The sequence below is a fragment of the Eleutherodactylus coqui genome, chromosome 1, assembly GCF_035609145.1.
Source record: "Eleutherodactylus coqui strain aEleCoq1 chromosome 1, aEleCoq1.hap1, whole genome shotgun sequence".
NCBI classification, from domain to species: Eukaryota; Metazoa; Chordata; class Amphibia; order Anura; family Eleutherodactylidae; genus Eleutherodactylus; species Eleutherodactylus coqui.
This window is the reverse complement of record NC_089837.1, coordinates 437,872,469-437,888,921: the sequence shown is the minus strand read 5'-3', so window position 1 is coordinate 437,888,921 and position 16,453 is coordinate 437,872,469. Positions and strand designations below refer to the sequence as shown.

At 42.1% G+C, this 16,453-nt stretch overlaps 1 protein-coding gene across 1 annotated transcript in view; it reads right to left on the bottom strand.

Moving 5' to 3' along the window:
• Positions 1 to 8,881, bottom strand: part of TNFRSF19 (TNF receptor superfamily member 19) — a 77,271-nt gene extending 68,390 nt beyond the window's left edge. The window contains exon 1 of the mRNA XM_066582259.1: positions 8,749 to 8,881. The gene's annotated coding sequence lies outside the window, so the exon portion shown is untranslated. The remainder of the gene's footprint in view (positions 1 to 8,748) is intronic.
• Positions 8,882 to 16,453: the final 7,572 nt, after the last annotated feature.

Below are 16,453 nucleotides of genomic sequence, written 5' to 3'. Positions count from 1 at the left end.
TTTTATAGCAGCATTATCAATATAGCGAAATCCATATATATAAAGGGAACTCATCAGCCCCATAAGAGCAGGGGACTCCCCATTATCTGGAATGTAATTAACATACTGGATGTGCCTATTTGTCAAGTAGAGAGAGAAGGTTTTTCCTTGCCACAGGCTTTGAACAGCCTGCAATTAATGAGATGCCCTGTCACATAAATTATACGTCCTCTTAAGTTTTTAATATCAATAATAAAACTGTTCTTACTTCCGCTGAGAAGATTTATATTTTGCAATAAGCTAGATTTCTACATCATAATCTGTAATAATGATGCTCTTTATTTACATAGCGCCAACATATTCCGCTTTACATTGCAAATCTGAGGTAATGTACAAAATCAGACATCATATACAGTATTGAACAACAGGGGTGAGGGCCCTGCTCACAAGAGCGTACGGAGATGACACAGGTACAAGTGCTGGTGCTGTACAATGGTTCAGCCGTCCCTTATATAGATATAGTAGTATACATAAAGCTGTATGAGTCGGTCACCACCTGGTATCTGTGTATGTACAGGTATGATATGCATTAGGGTGTATGGCGGTCAGGTTTTGAGGAAGAACGTAAAAGAGGGTTAAACAAAGAAGACTTAGATATGTGGTAGGCCTTCCTAAAGAGATGTGTTATTAGGGTACACTTAGAACTGTCGGTATTGGGAATTAACCTGATTGTTTGGGGGAGCGCATTCCAGAGAACTGGTGCAGCTTGGGAAAAGTCTTGGAGACAGGAGAGGGAGATCCTATTAAAGGGGTTTTCCAGGCACAAAATGCAAATTCTGAAAAAGCTGAAATCTAGCAGGGACAGCTAAGTAGTAGCAACCTATATCTTTTATCTACGCTCTGGACCCTCTCCTCCGTCCTGTGCAGACGCTGATCTGCTGCTTTGCTTACATGCATCATTTCCACAGAAAGCCCAACAACAGACTGTAACCTACAACTTCCAGCATGCACAGAACTTATTTACTGGCCAGCACTGTAGCTCCGCCCACAGCTCACTGGTCCTGCAACTTACTACCGGGTTTCCCCCAAAATAAGACACTGTTTTATATTAAATTTTGCCAAAATGAGGTACCGTGTTTTATTTTCAGGGGGTGGGGTGTCTTATAATACTCACCTAGCAGCTGGCGTTCACGTCCCTCGGGCTGGTCTCCATTGCTGCAGCAGGCTTCCGTGTCCTCCGGCAGTCCTACAGAGCAGTTCTTCCTGGTAGCGGAGCTTAAATACCCTGCCTCTAACAAGCTAATGCTTTGATTGGTTAAACGAGCACCACGTCAGCCAATGAGAACTGGCGCTCGATTAACCAATTACAGCCGTTCATTGAATGACAGCTACAGTGAACATATTACAATTGACTTATTGTGATGATGTACATTAGATTGTAAAATGTTAGTCTGTACCCAGAATACCCCTTTCATTAGAAAAGTCTCATGGCAATAAACTCAGCACAGGTATTTCCCAGTGATTAGGTTAATGGTCCTTTTACATGGGCAGATTAAATGCTCTATGGGGACAACCAATTGTTAACACGATCAATTGTCCCCATACAGCTGTCACTGATTGGCTGCACACCTTCCTAATTGATGAGGGAGATGTGCAGCTGACCAATAAGCATTTTCACGCTTACCTAAATGGCACAATCAGCTGATTCGTTGGCTGATCATTCCCCCTTCTACATAGCCCAACTGTCGGGAAAGTGAATGCTTATAGGAATATTTTGCCTTATAAAAGGACCAACAATCTATGGAGAAATCCAGCAACAAGTTTTCCAGTTCTCTACAGCGCCACCACAGGAGAAATGAAGCATTACACAGTGCTCAATGAAATCAATGAGTTATCCATGTAATACAAGGTCGTGTAGGGTCCTCCAGAGAAAGAGACATTCTTAATAGCCACTCTGGCTAATAAATGGAGGTTCCAAATGGCAACCCACTGAATTCCCTATTACGGTATTTGAAAGTGAGTTTTCCAAAGCAGAGAAGGATTGTTCTATCTCATATGTATATCTGAACCTGGCACCGTGCCTAACTGTATTTCTTTAATAAAGGAGAGTACGCGAGGTTATGAAGACGCGGTATGAGTAAAGTACGCTTATATTTTCACAGGCCGTTATTACAGTCCTTTACAGAGTCTGACTTGGCATAGGCTTAATCCAACCTTCAGCTAAATGAGTTACTTATCACAGCTAGTGGTATCATAAAGCCAAAATATCTGGAGGCTCGGCCCTTAGATCTGTCTTTGATATAAATCCCTCTGATCACTTGGATGGAGCATACAGTATTTAGAGGCCAGCTCTGTAGTATATTCTACATCTGTCTTTTGTTCAGTCTCAACCAGACTCGCAGAACAGTAGCATTTCAGGTAACCCTTGCAGGGCCAGAACGATGCTCGGAGATCAAAGATCCTGTGCTTTCAATGGTGAACGTCTTAAACCATATCTAATTATAAGAAGAATTACCATTCTGTATCTATTTACAGTGTCTATGCCAGCGCGAGAACAATGAGCTCACATCTCCGGCAGCTTACCATAGGTTTTTGGCATGAGAGACTTACAAGGATAAAGTGACTGGTCTCTTTTAAGGAGTTAGTTCCATGAGTCTTAAAAAAAAAGGATCCATTCATCTTACAATGAAAAGGAAACCTCTGATCGTTCCTCCTGGCTAACCAAAAACCTGATCGCATCTAGTCTGTAAGAGATACTTTGAGAAAACAGTTCATGTGCCATGATAGTCAGCGAGCAAAGCCAGAACTATATAGTTTTTAATAGTTTTAAAGGGATTGTCCAGGAATGGTGTAAAATTGCTGCTGTCAGTGTGAAAACCCTACCTAGGATGGGAGAATTCATATGCAAATTGAAGGGTGCAGGGCCACAGGTGGGGGGGGGGGGGGGGGGTGGAGCCTAATGTTACACTTTTAGGAGGACTCATGTGCAGACCGAAGGGTGTAGCATGGAATTCATGTGTAGCATGGAAAGGAAGGGGTGTGGCCAGGGCCATGGGTGGAGCCTAACACAGCACTGTTCTGAACGGTGTGATTTTAGGCTCTGCCCATGTCCACAGCCCTGTCCCTGCCAATTTCCCCCTCCATGAATTCTTTCACCTAGGGTGGGTTTTCACTGGCTGTACTGAAAAGAGTCATATTTTGCTATTCCTGTACAACCCCTTTAATTAACTCATTTATGACCAAGGAGCGTACAATTACAGCACTTGGTCCTAGGTTTTAAAACCCCGCCACTGTAAATGTACTGTGTGGGTTTCAAGCTCCTGCCATCTAGCTGGACACATCAGGTGCCCGGTGGTCAGTGAGCAGTCAAATATGGACAGCAGACAATACAAAGTTGACCCTTTTAGTGGGACAGACAATTCTCTAATGTGTAAGGGGGCAGATTTAACTTTTTCCCAACAAATGTTATTGGGAAAAATATTTCAACACCTAATCCTTTTGTTCCCTGGTAGATACGCCAATGCTAGAGCTGTCTGGCAGCAGCTTACCTCCCTAAACACAAGAACTGGGAAAACAGTTGTTGGCCGAACGACCTTTTTGCCAACAGTCCTTGAAAGCACATGAGCACCAATGGCCATCAGTGAGAGGCTGTATAGTACAGTAGTGTAGAAAGAAAGAAAAATGGCTCTATTGTGTTGACCCAGTGCAAATGTATAGTCATGCAGCCCTTGAGCAGTATTGTCCAGGGACCATCTCTATACAGCCCTGGAAAATGCCAAGTCTTCTCTTTCTCAAGAATGGACTACAGTAGGATGAAGCTAATCTATCGCCTCCTCTCTAGCACTGACATAATGGCCATCTGATTGCACCAAAAGGACAAAGAATATCACTTGTACAGCACAATGACAATCTACATAAGGCTAGGGTCACATCCGCGTCTGAGGCTCGATCACAGATGCAATCGGGCATGATGGAAAAAATACAACTTTTCTCCATGAAAATGACGGACACCATAACAGACCCTGAAGTCAGTGAAGTCCATCACCCATTTCTAACTGGGTATATTCACACATCGCGGAGTACATTTGAACCAAAATACGGATTTTGATACAGACTTTCATGCCGGAATTCACTCATAGCAATGCAATGAATTGGCTCTACAGTGAAAATCTGCACATTTCAGCCACAAATAGAGCATGCTGTGGATTTGAAGATACGCAGCATGACGATCTTCTACTGTAGATTTTTTCTGCTGTAGGTGAATGGGATTTCTTGAAACTCCACTCACTTACATTATACTGTACATTACTGGGGAATTTTGGCTGACATTCTGCAGCAATTTAGCCGTGTGTGATAAGGGCTTAAACAGACAAATGTGCATGCAAATAAGCTCACCACAATGGAGCATATTTGCGCATGAACTTCGTTTCTTTTACTGGTCAAACCCTGCGCTATTACACATGCCAAAAATAAAAAGCAGAAAGATAGAGCAGGAGCTATTCTTTCTCGTATGTATAAAAAATACCTGCAAGGGAGAGATAGGGCAAGGCCTATCTTTTCTCATGCATAGGAATTGCGCACTAGGAACGCACTTGTGAGAATGAACTTATTGAAATCAATAGCTTTGCTTCGCCATTTTTTGCGGGCCTGATTTTCATGCGCACAAAAAGCTCTGCAAACATGCTCGTCTGTTCAGGCCCTATGTGTGAACATACATTAAGGGTGCGTTTGCGTTTTTTTGCGGGCGAAAAACGCAGCGACAGGGCAAATGTGTGTCTGCTTTGGAAAGTGCGTCACCGTGCCTTTTTTCACCCAAATTGAAAAAATGATGGCTTCATCTGGAAACATAGGTGCATAAAAAGGCGAAAAAAGCTGAAAGATAGAACATGCCGCAATTTTTTGCTATCGCAACAGAGAACACATCGCAGACGTAAATGAAACCAGACATTGGTTTTGTAAATCTGCTTTTTTACTCACTCTCGCATGGAGCAAAATACGCAGCATTTTAGTGCCCGTGTGGAGGCGCCCTAACAATAAGGACTCGGGGCTTAAACAGTTGACTTGTCTTTTATCACGTTTTGCAGGCGTGCAAATCATGCACGCAAAACGTGACGAGGTGAAGCCATTGATTGTAATGGCTTCGTTTTCATGCCTGTGTTTCTCGTGCGATATCCCTAAGGCTGGATTCACACAGGCGTATACGTTTCTATGTTCCCCCGCTGGCAATGTAAAAACGCACGGGCCTGCCACATATACTATCTTCCCCACTCACAGTTTTTATACCTTCGAGAAAAGATACGTCCAGCCCTATCTTTCTGCTTTTTTTAATGTGCCCAATAGCGTTGCCTTTGAACAAGTAAAAAAAAGACTTTGGACTTGTTCATGCTCAACTACGCTCCGTAGCGGCAAGCGTATATAAGCGTATATAGTGTATATAAGCATTCGCTCATCTGTTTAAGCCATAAATTTCAGCTGTAAATTTACACCTTTCGATGCTGCGGATCTGAACATGGATTTAGCTTTCCATCAATGAGCAAATCCATGAGTGGAATTCCCAATGTGGAATACATGCAGAATCCGTGTGAAGTAGTGACAGGTCACTTCTTTTTTTTCTACCCGCAGTTTTGAACTAAAGTGCAGATTCCCACTGAAAAGAATGGGAGACTGCACTGCTGCGGATTCGATGCGGAATCTGAATGAATTTGACATGGATTCTGCATCAAATCTGTGCTGATTTTCTGCTGTGTGAATATGGCTTTTTTGACACTGAGTTTGCAGAACACGTTTTCCATATGTTGCAGTAAAGCTCCCATCACATACATATCCATAGGCTCCCATTCACCCAATAGAGGGCAACAAAGTGTCTTTTTGACCATCCAGCTACAATACATGAGCATACGTTTTTTTTGCTGTATAAAATAGCGCAGCAGAACCATACCATAAAAAAACTTTAAGCCATAGGGGCTTCCTCACACATGGTTTAAAATAAGTGCAGCAAAAACACCATAGAAAGAAGAATAACTGCAACACAGACAGTTGCTTTTTTTGTGCAGTTTTTAGTATAAACTGAGGTTTTTAGTAGAGAATTCCCTAAAGGCACTTGACCTACTTTGTGCCGCATCTCAAAAATAACCCACGAGGGCTAGAAACATGACAAACAAATGCATTGGGGGAGATTTAGTAAGCAAAGGGCGCAGAAAGGATGCCAACAGAAGTGGAGTAAATGATATGTATAAAATTTATTAAGGGGGTAATCAGTTTTTGTACCTTTCTTGACAGTTTTAAAGTGTCTAGGTAAAGGGGGTTTGGCTTACAGAAGTTCCAAAATGTGACAAATCTATTAACAGGGTGTGCCAGCTTATTGAGTAGGGCGGCATGAGGTGGCATCAGGAATAGAAAACTGTAACATCTGTGGTGAACTGCTATCATTCCAGATTGCACCATCATATACAATGAAGCATTTTGTTACATTTTGAAAACTTCAAACAACTTTCATGTTTACAAATAAAAAAAAACTGCAACAAACTGATCTAAACACTCTATGTGTGACTCAGTATAAATCCAAAGGCGATGCGCTCCTCAAGGAGCACAAATCAAGCAGAAGTTTCAGTAAAAGTGCAAGGCTTTAGAAGATTTATACACTAATCTATAGGCTCCAGTAGCATGAAGGGGTTAATAAGTGAAAGCAATAACAATACAATGTCACACCATGTAATATCCACTGCAGCGCTCCTGCGCTTATGACTATAGAGACCTGCGAGCAGCAAAAAGAAGTATCCAAAGTATTTCATCGCTACAGATTTCTATCACAGAGCTTTTTGACAGTTAAACACCTGAATACGTTTTTTTCTTGTTTTTCCAGTATGAAATAACGCAGGTTGCTGCACTATTCAATCCTGTAAAAAAACTATATGCTGTTTTCATGAAAGTCAATGAGCGACTACATGGTATAAGTTACACATGTAGCAATGTTTACCTCGATACCTTGCGTGCGCAGTGGCAGCAAATGTTAGGCTATGTTCACACAGGACGGATACGCTGCGCAATTTCTGCAGGACAAATGGTAACCTAAATCTGGTTCCTAAATCTGCGAGACATAAAGTTGCTGTTTGTTGCGGATTTCGGAGTGTTTTTCTCGGCCAATGGTGCATTTTTTTCAATATGGATTTTAGTGCGACTGTGATTTTCGTTGCTTTATGTGAATTTTCCGTGAACATAGCCATATTAGTCTGACTTCTTCAAAGGCTTTTGCTGTGTTACGTGTCATTTTACGGTTTGCTGCAACTGTGCACTTAATGTATCGCTCTTTTTTAGTTTGGTAAAATTCATACAGTATGCCAGAAAGGTTCAAAACATGTAAAAAAAAGGAAACAAAAGACTCCGGCCACACATCAGCATGATGCCCCAGAGCTATACATGATACAATGTAGTGGAATAACTATGCCGAAATATGGTGACCCACACTGGGAAGGCAGAAAACCGACTGTTTCATATACATACATACTATCTATCTAAAGAATGCTTATACATTTGTGTTAAAAGGTGATAGATATACAGTAGATAGATAGATAGATAGATAGATAGATAGATAGATAGATAGATAGACAGATATTAGATAGATATGAAATAGATAGATAGATAGACAGATATTAGATAGATATGAAATAGATAGATAGATAGATAGATAGATAGATAGATAGATAGATAGATAGATAGATATGAGATAGATATTAGATAGATAGGTATGAGATAGACAGATATTAGATAGATAGATATGAAATAGATATGAGATAGATATATATGAGATCAATAGATATGAGATAGATAGATAGATCAATAGATATGAGATCGATAGATATGAGATAGATAGATAGATCAATAGATATGAGATCGATAGATATGAGATAGATAGATAGATAGATATGAGATAGATAGATGGATAGACAGATGGATAGATAGATAGATATGAGATAGATAGATAGATAGATAGATAGATAGATAAAGAGATAGATATGAGATAGAGAGATAGATAGATAGAATATAGATAGATAGAATATAGATAGATAGATGTGAGATAGATAGATAGATATTAGAGAGATAGATAGATATTAGATAGATAGATAGATCGATAGATATGAGATAGATATTAGATAGATAGATATGAGATAGACAGATATTAGATAGATAGATATGAAATAGATATGAGATCGATAGATATGAGATAGATAGATAGATCAATAGATATGAGATCGATAGATATGAGATAGATAGATAGATATGAGATAGATAGATGGATAGACAGATGGATAGATAGATAGATATGAGATAGATAGATAGATAGATAAAGAGATAGATATGAGATAGAGAGATAGATAGATAGAATATAGATAGATAGATATGAGATAGATAGATAGATAGATAGAATATAGATAGATAGAATATAGATAGATAGATGTGAGATAGATAGATAGATATTAGATAGATATGAGATAGATAGATATTAGATAGATAGATAGATAGATATGAGATAGATAGATAGATATGAGATAGATAGATAGATATGAGATAGATAGATATGAGATAGATAGATAGATAGATAGATAGATAGATAGATAGATAGATAGATAGATAGATAGATAGATAGATAGATAGATAGATAGATAGATAGATACATGCAGTATACATCTTGCACGTACTCCCTCTCTACAAAACGAGTTCCCACAGTGCGGTCTTTAGGATGGATTCACACACACACACGGAGGTGCCCACCTGCTGCAGCTGGCCCTCCACGGCTAAGTCCCCCGGTGCTCCGTGCGGGGCAGTACAGGGTGACACTCCACACAGCCGCAGCCTGCCCGGACCCCGTCAGCTCCTGCGCGGCCGCCCGGAGCTGTGTGAGCAGAACAGCCGGAGCAGCGGGAGAGATCAGTGGCATCTCCTAGGAGACAGGCCACGCCCCGTCCCCGCCCCCTCCATTCTGCGCCTCACTGTCCTTCCTCTATGAGGGATGTGTATCGTCCTAGTGACTGGGAGAAACCTATACAAGTAGAGGTCACCTCCAGTAACCAATCAGGTTGCAGCTCCTAACCTTCTGAGGCAGCTTGGAAAATAAAAGGAGGGAGCCGATTGGTTGCTAGGGACAACAGCCCCCCTTCTCGCTTGCACTAGGCTTTTATATTTATTAGGTGGGTGGCTTCACCTTTAGCGATTTTAGGGACGTTTTTAGTGGCATTCTCCTGGCATTTTTAGCCACTTTTTCGAAATAAAAATTGTCTATCACCAAATATTAGCTGGAAGTCATTGAGGAAATATTGAACAGGCTACAAACTGCAAGCTGTAGGTTTGGCATTTTTTGTGGCGTTTTTGCATAGGCTTTCACTAGGGGACACAGAAACGGGTGTGAAGGAAACCTGAGGCCATGACTTTCATGCGGTCTTAATCGTATGTTCACCTACGGCATAACTGCTGCAGATTTTTCACATACAAAGTCCGCAGCAGTGTGTTCACACAGTGTATTTTGGCGCATATTCCGAGTGAAAACATACCTACAATACACGACCCATTGATTTGTAATGGGAGGCGGTGTCCATGTTTTTCACACAACCCATATGTAAAAAACACCTTGTGGAATAAAAAATAAGTGAAATGTCACTTTTTTCGTTTTACGTTTCTGATTTTGGTTTTCCAATGGTATAAAACTTCAAAAACGCATCGAAACCCACGTCTCCAGTTTGTACGTGTGTTTTGATGCCTATCCGCACGTAAAAAATAAGCGCTTTCTTTGCCCTCCTTGCTCATTCCGAACGGCGTACATACACTGTGTATTAGGGCGGATTCAGGCGAGCGCGGCTTTCTCTCCTTACACTGCCCTGATCATTTCAGTGGTTGCGTTTTCACTAGCAGTATTCTCGCGCATTAATAGTACATGCAAGAAAAGGTAGCGCCGCACCTATGTTTACGTTTTGTTTTTTTCAAACTCGCGTGCAATAGCGCAGAGTCTGAATGGTCTGGAAACAAATCAAGCGGGTTCATGCGCAACTACGCTCCGCAGCCCATCTGAAGAAGCCCTTATACCTCAGGCTGCCTTCACACTTGCGATAAAAGTGCGCGATGTGAGAGTGAGTGAAAACGCAAAATTATGAAACCAATGATCTTCAAAGGTTTCATTCATATTTGCGATGGCATTAAAAAAAAAATCGCAGCATGTCCTATCTTTCTGCGTTTTGCTTTTTTTATCTCCCATGTTTCCGTATGGAGCCTCCTTTTTATCGTATCGCACGCACTTGTGATTTACGTGCGATGCATTTTTAACATTAGAAACTCCTATTGTCTGCCGTGAGAAAAACGAGCGAGAAGATGGCAGGCGGCAGCCATGTTTTTGCAAGGAAAAGCATCGCTGACGCTCAGACTTGCCATAAGCAAAGTTGCAATTGTTCCCCCGATTTTCTGCGGTGACATCGTGATCGCCAGTGTGATGGACGCCTTACAGCTCCTTCACACCGGCGATCACGATTTTGCCTTTGAGAAAAATTACAGCAAAAATCAGGGTTTTTTTCTCGCAATTTTTGAGCGTCATCTATGCTTTTCCCTGAGAATAATCTCGCTTCGCTGCCGCCTGTAGCGCGAAAGTCAATAGGAGTTTCTATTGTAAAAATACATCGCACAAAAATCGTAAGTTCGTACTTTGCGATGCGATAAAAAAGAGGCTCCATATGGAAACATAGGAGATAGAAAAAAAAAAGCAAAACGCCGAAAGATAGAGCATGCCGCAATATTTTTTTTCACGAAACATCGCATGAGTGAAAACATTGCGATTGTGAAGGAAACCATTGAAAAGCGTGGGTTTCATCATTCTGAATTTTCACTCACTCTCACATCACGCGAAGATCGCATGATTTTATTGCAAGTGTGGAGGCCCTTTTACACGGGCCACAGCAATATCGCCGCTACAAAATCGCGGCGATATTGCAGCTTTGTTCCAGCGATTTTGAGAATAATTTTGCATCACCGCGATAAAATCGCGCAATTTGTTTATTACAACGGTCAATAGGAATTTCCTATGTTCAAATTGCATCACTCGAAAATTGCAAGTTCATGCGATGCAATAAGCAAGGAGGCTCCATAGGGAAACATAGGAGATAAAAAAATAGCGCATCGCAGAAAGATATCTCGCAACATAGTATCAGTGAAAACATCGCTAGTGTGAAGGAAACCATTGAAAAGCATGAGTTTTCTCGCACTGATTCATTGCGGGAAAATTGCGTAATTTTGTCGCCCATGTGAAAGCGGCCTAATGCTGCCTGTCCACGGGCGTTTTTGGATTGCGTTCCCCACAGCGATAATCCGGCCGCAGGGAACGCAATGCACGCTTTTCATCATAGTGATTCTCCGCTCGCAGGCGGCAAAGCACAGCATGCTGCAAATTGCTGCGATTCTACAGTCAGCCTATCTGTCAGATAGGCTGACCGCAGAGATCCATCTCCAGGCTCCTGCTCCCGGACGGCGGGATACCGCAACACCCGTAAACAGGCAGCCTTAGTGTTTGACAGTCTTTGATGTGCCTGATCCTCGGAGCTAGCTGAGCACAGTATGGCGCGGTCTCTGCTTACATTAGGGAGGTGGTAGTTTGTATTGCCCCTGACCTGTAGATAGTAATTCTGTAAATTAGCTGTGAATTCATGTGTTATTTTGACGAGCCTCTATTATAGCGCTTTTGTCCACACTCTGAAACCTTCCCTTCAGGAGTGTAATAAACGTTTAGGCGTAGGGCCGCTCTCTGACTGCGCTGTTGAAGTCACTATATAGTCATTGGATATGCCGCATAAACAGCTAAAGCAGCCCTCCAACCTTCCTCCTCACTGAAGGCCCATTTACATGTAACGATTGATTGAATTCATTCAAACAAACAAAAATGCGCGATAATTGATACGACTAAACACAAAGCCATCGTGCAGAATTTGTTTACTTTTCCTTTGCTCAGTTTCAACCTGCATAAAAATCAAAGCTGATTTGCTGACTTCTCGCCACATCTAAACGCTCCCCGCTCAGTGTCTCACATAGAATGTGAAATCTCAGCGAGAACAACTAGCGGTGACGCTAGGATCGTTTAGCTGATAGTCGTCCTGTGTGAATGGGGCAAAAGGCTCATTCCTCTCAGTATAAGGCCTCATTCACACGAGCATTGCGTTTTTATGCCGGCCACATCACGTCTGAAAATCGCCAGCAGAGAGGAAGCCGCGACCAAGTCGCGACTAAATGTTGCCTTTTCTCGCCCATTCACACAGCTGGGTGCGGGGTATATACGCTGCAGCCCGGAATTCCTTCGGGCGGAAGAAATGCTCAGCATGGCTTCTATTAGTGAAATAGAGTCAGCTGACATGGTATAGCAGTGCTAGCCGCTGCTAAACTCCCTCCCCCCTTTTCCTCCTTCCCTTTGCTGTCAGTTTCCATCGAAGACTTTGGGAGCCGTCAGCTGATTGCGGCCAAAAGATAGGGTAAAACCTATCTTTTCTGACCATGTCAAAACATCGGTTGGCATATTCAGCTGACGATCTCCTATCTTCGCCGGCCAGACGTTTTTGCGCAGCTAATAATCGCCCCATATGAATGAATGCATGGATTTCATTTTTTTCACCTTTGTACAACCCCTTTAAGAGCAGATGAAAGCAATGGAGGCAGTGTGCTGATCGGCTGTAATTACAATAGTTCTGTACAAACGTATTCCGTTTTGTAACTGCTTTCCCATTAAATATTTCTTGTTCCACTGGTTAAAAAAGCACTTCTGTAAATTCACACTGTATGATTTGTGTCACCGTAAGGCCGCTCTCACACTAGGGCGGAGCTACTTTGTACAGCGTTCAGTATGAGCGTTTGCCTGCGTTGTTACTACTCTAACAGCAGGTAAAGCAAGCCGATGACATCACTACTTTCATTTTCCCTCTTGGTGACAAAGAATGCTGCGGTCAAAAACGCAGTAAAACTCAGCACTCTACTGCGTTTTGATTTTAATGGGTGACACATTGCGTCTAAAAATGCTTAAAATAGAACAGACTGCGCTCAAACACTGGTCTGAGAAGCTCCATTGAAATCAATGGAGGTGTATTAACCCTTTCTAATCCAATTTGTATCCTGGTTTTCCTAGGGGGCTTACCCTTTTTCTACCGTTATACAATGGCGCTATATGCTGGCTAAAGCCAGTACTGCATGAGGTGACACGTTGGATAGGATCCGACAGCAGAGAGGTTGGCAATATACAGTAAGAGAACCCCGACGGACGTCTTCCAACATCGGAGCTGTACAGCCTTAAATCATAATGTCTTCAGGGGTCAGACAGTGGATTGGAAAAGGTTAAAGAGTTCAACGCAGTGTATAAAATGCCATAAAAAGTGGTCTGTGTGGGAGCGACCCTATGAGGACCATAGAGAGGAGAGGTTTGGCTGTAGCAAAACAAAAACTGTCAGAGGCAGGGCTTAATAGGCTGCCTGCTAGTGTGTTGTAGAGGATCAGTGCAAATGAAGATAAGCTTAATAAAAACCCTGTAAAAATTTGGTAACTCCGTAATCCTAACAGTCTGCAAAATAAAGTTAAGTAACTGTGTGGTCATTTATACCACACAGAAAATGCTATAAAAATGAATCCCAAAAAACAATAACAGAGTTTCTGCTTTTTACACTGCCACGCCCCCCCCCCCCAAAAAAAAAATTGATAAAAGTTATACATTACCCAAAATGGTGTCACTAAAAATACGTCTCTTCCTGCAGAACAACCCCTCATGTACAGTACGTATGGGGGCTGGAGAATCTGGTTCCGACATACCTGTGTGTCTGATGTCACCATGTGCAACAGCGATTGAAAATCAACTTTTATCCCCAGTTTTTCGGGGGGGGGGGGGGGGACTTCATTCTCTAATGATCTCCCTTCTATTACTAATGAACGACTCCAGGGGCTCTGGTTGACAGTTGTAGCGGTCTCCCGTTTGGTGCAGCAACTTGCGGAGCAGCTGATTGGACATAGAATGAGAAGTCCAACCCCCAGAGCATTTGTGGCAGCAAGCCATTAGGAAGAAAAGTTGATTTTATTGGCGCTGCGCATACTGACATCAGACACAGATACGTCTGAACCCTACCCTCTGGTCTCTAGATGGAGCTGCCAGCAGTTTTGCCCTGGCAAAAGGGCTTTTTAAAGTGTCTAACCCATTAGGGCAACTCCTGTCCATATGCTCTATTCAGGGATTCTTCTCTATTAGTCAAGGTCAGGTGCCACCACTTAGCTCAGTAGTTGTTCTGGAAGGCTTGACACAACCATGTTTACCATTTCAGGGCTCGGTCACACGAGTGAAGATCCGCGTGTTTTTCCATGCGGGAAAAAAAAACGCAATGCAGGTGTGGAAAAAAATCCGCACCTACCAAAGAAAGAACATATGGGTGGCAATGGACGTGGCCATGTGGATTTTTTCCTGCACGTGGTGCGTTTTTTTTCCTGCCATGGAAAAACACACCGATCTCCGCTTGTGTGACTGAGCCTTCAGAGTGCTTTTCACCTACAGTGGCCACTGACCTCTGCAGTTGGAAGGTTTCCAAATAAGGAAATTTAAAGAGGTCTTGTTAGGGACTTCTGTTTTCTGGTACCGTTTGTGGAGCAGGAAAACAGCAATTCTTGACTTAACAGTTCCGTCTTATGACTATAATGGGGTCCGTTTGATTTCTGGACAGCAATATGGCATTTTGTAAGAATTTGCAAGGCAAAATAGCAGAAATCAGCAACAGAGGTTCTGAATGGAACCTCCGATGCTGATGTGAACAAACCCTTACTTGTACATGCCACAGCTTCACAACAAAATGTCTCTTCTTACGGAAGAAAGAAATTGTATAATCTTAAAGAGTTTTTCCCATCTAGATGTTAAACCCATAGATGTCAACGGACAGGGTGTAATTCGCCACCTCTCCTAAGAATTCTGTAGAGATAGTGGCTGACGTGGATCAAAAATGGCAGCCAAGGGATTTGTGACATCTACTGAGGTTATGCCATAAATGAATAAAAGGTGAATGTCCCTTTAACGAGGAATCAGCCTTGGCCGTGGTGCAATGCAAGGAATGGCGAAGACATCAGCATTACCACAAAGATCTGAATAATCAATGCAATCTCTTTCCCAATAACTACACATGCATGCGAAAGCTGGACACTCAAGAAAGTAGACAGAAGGAGGATGGAGACCTTTAAGCTGTGGTGCTGGCAGCGTATGCTGCGCATACCATGGACAGAGACTGTCACAAATAAGGCGATCCTAGACCGTGTGAGAGCAAAAGTATCACTAGAAAACAAAATCACCAAACAACGGCTTCCATACTTTGCTCATGTCATACGAGCCAATTCTCTGGAAACAACATTAATGATTGGCACAGTCAGTGGTTCAAGAAGAAGAGGACGCCAATGAACACGCTGGCGAGACACAATCAGGGTTGACACGAACATGACTGTGGTAAATCTGAAGGAAGTGGCCAAAGACAGGGAAGCATGGCGTATGCCGATCAACAAGGTGACCGACTGAACGGATAAATCATCATCCCTTTAACTAGGAGATACTTGTCACAGCTTTGCTACAAAGAGACATGTAAGGAAAGTTTATTAGTAGTTCTAGTTTAACCCCTTAAGGACCAAGGTGTTTTGGTCCTAAAGGACCAGATACTTTCTATGGATTTTACCCATGTGGTGGTTTTGCTGGCCTATTTTTTTCTTCATCTACCATAATTGTTTTTGCTGCACTTTTTTTCTGTGACTTCTAGGGCTATTTTTTATATCTGTTTTCACTGACCTTTTTTCCCTGTTTTTCAGTTTTATTCTGGGTAAAAAGCTAAAAAAAGATTTTTCTTTCATTTACAGTTGTTTATTTTTAAAATTAGTACATTTACGTTAAAATAAAGTATTGGAATGGGTTTGTCATTTTGTTTCGGATGTTTTGATATATAATTTGTGTAGTTTTGGATTACAGGGCACATACGGCAACGGTTTTGGTTGGTGTCGGTGGTGGGTCATGTTCTGTTTTATGTATATAATTTTTAGTTTATTTTGTAAATTTTCTGTACTTATTTTTGTAACAATTTTTTTTACTATTTATATACTCCATGACATCATATAAGACCTCACATTGTTCTTTTTTTATTTCATACTTTTCCACTGTAGCTGGGGCATCCATAGGAGCAGCATCCCCTGTAGTGACAATAGTCACAGGCAGAGCTGATGAGGGAGCTGATCAGGGGCTGCTAGGACCCTGCAGCTCTTCTGTGACAGAGGGCATCTGGCAGTCACGTGATCGCCGGGTCATATAGTGGGAGTAATACTTCCAATTTCACACTTTAGAATAGCGCTCATTGAGTGCTATGTAGCTTGGAAAGGAGATGACAGAGGTGGTTAAAAACAGCTTGTCCTTTCTCCTCTGGATCCTCGGCTATGTCTGACAGCTGAGGACCCGACCTGC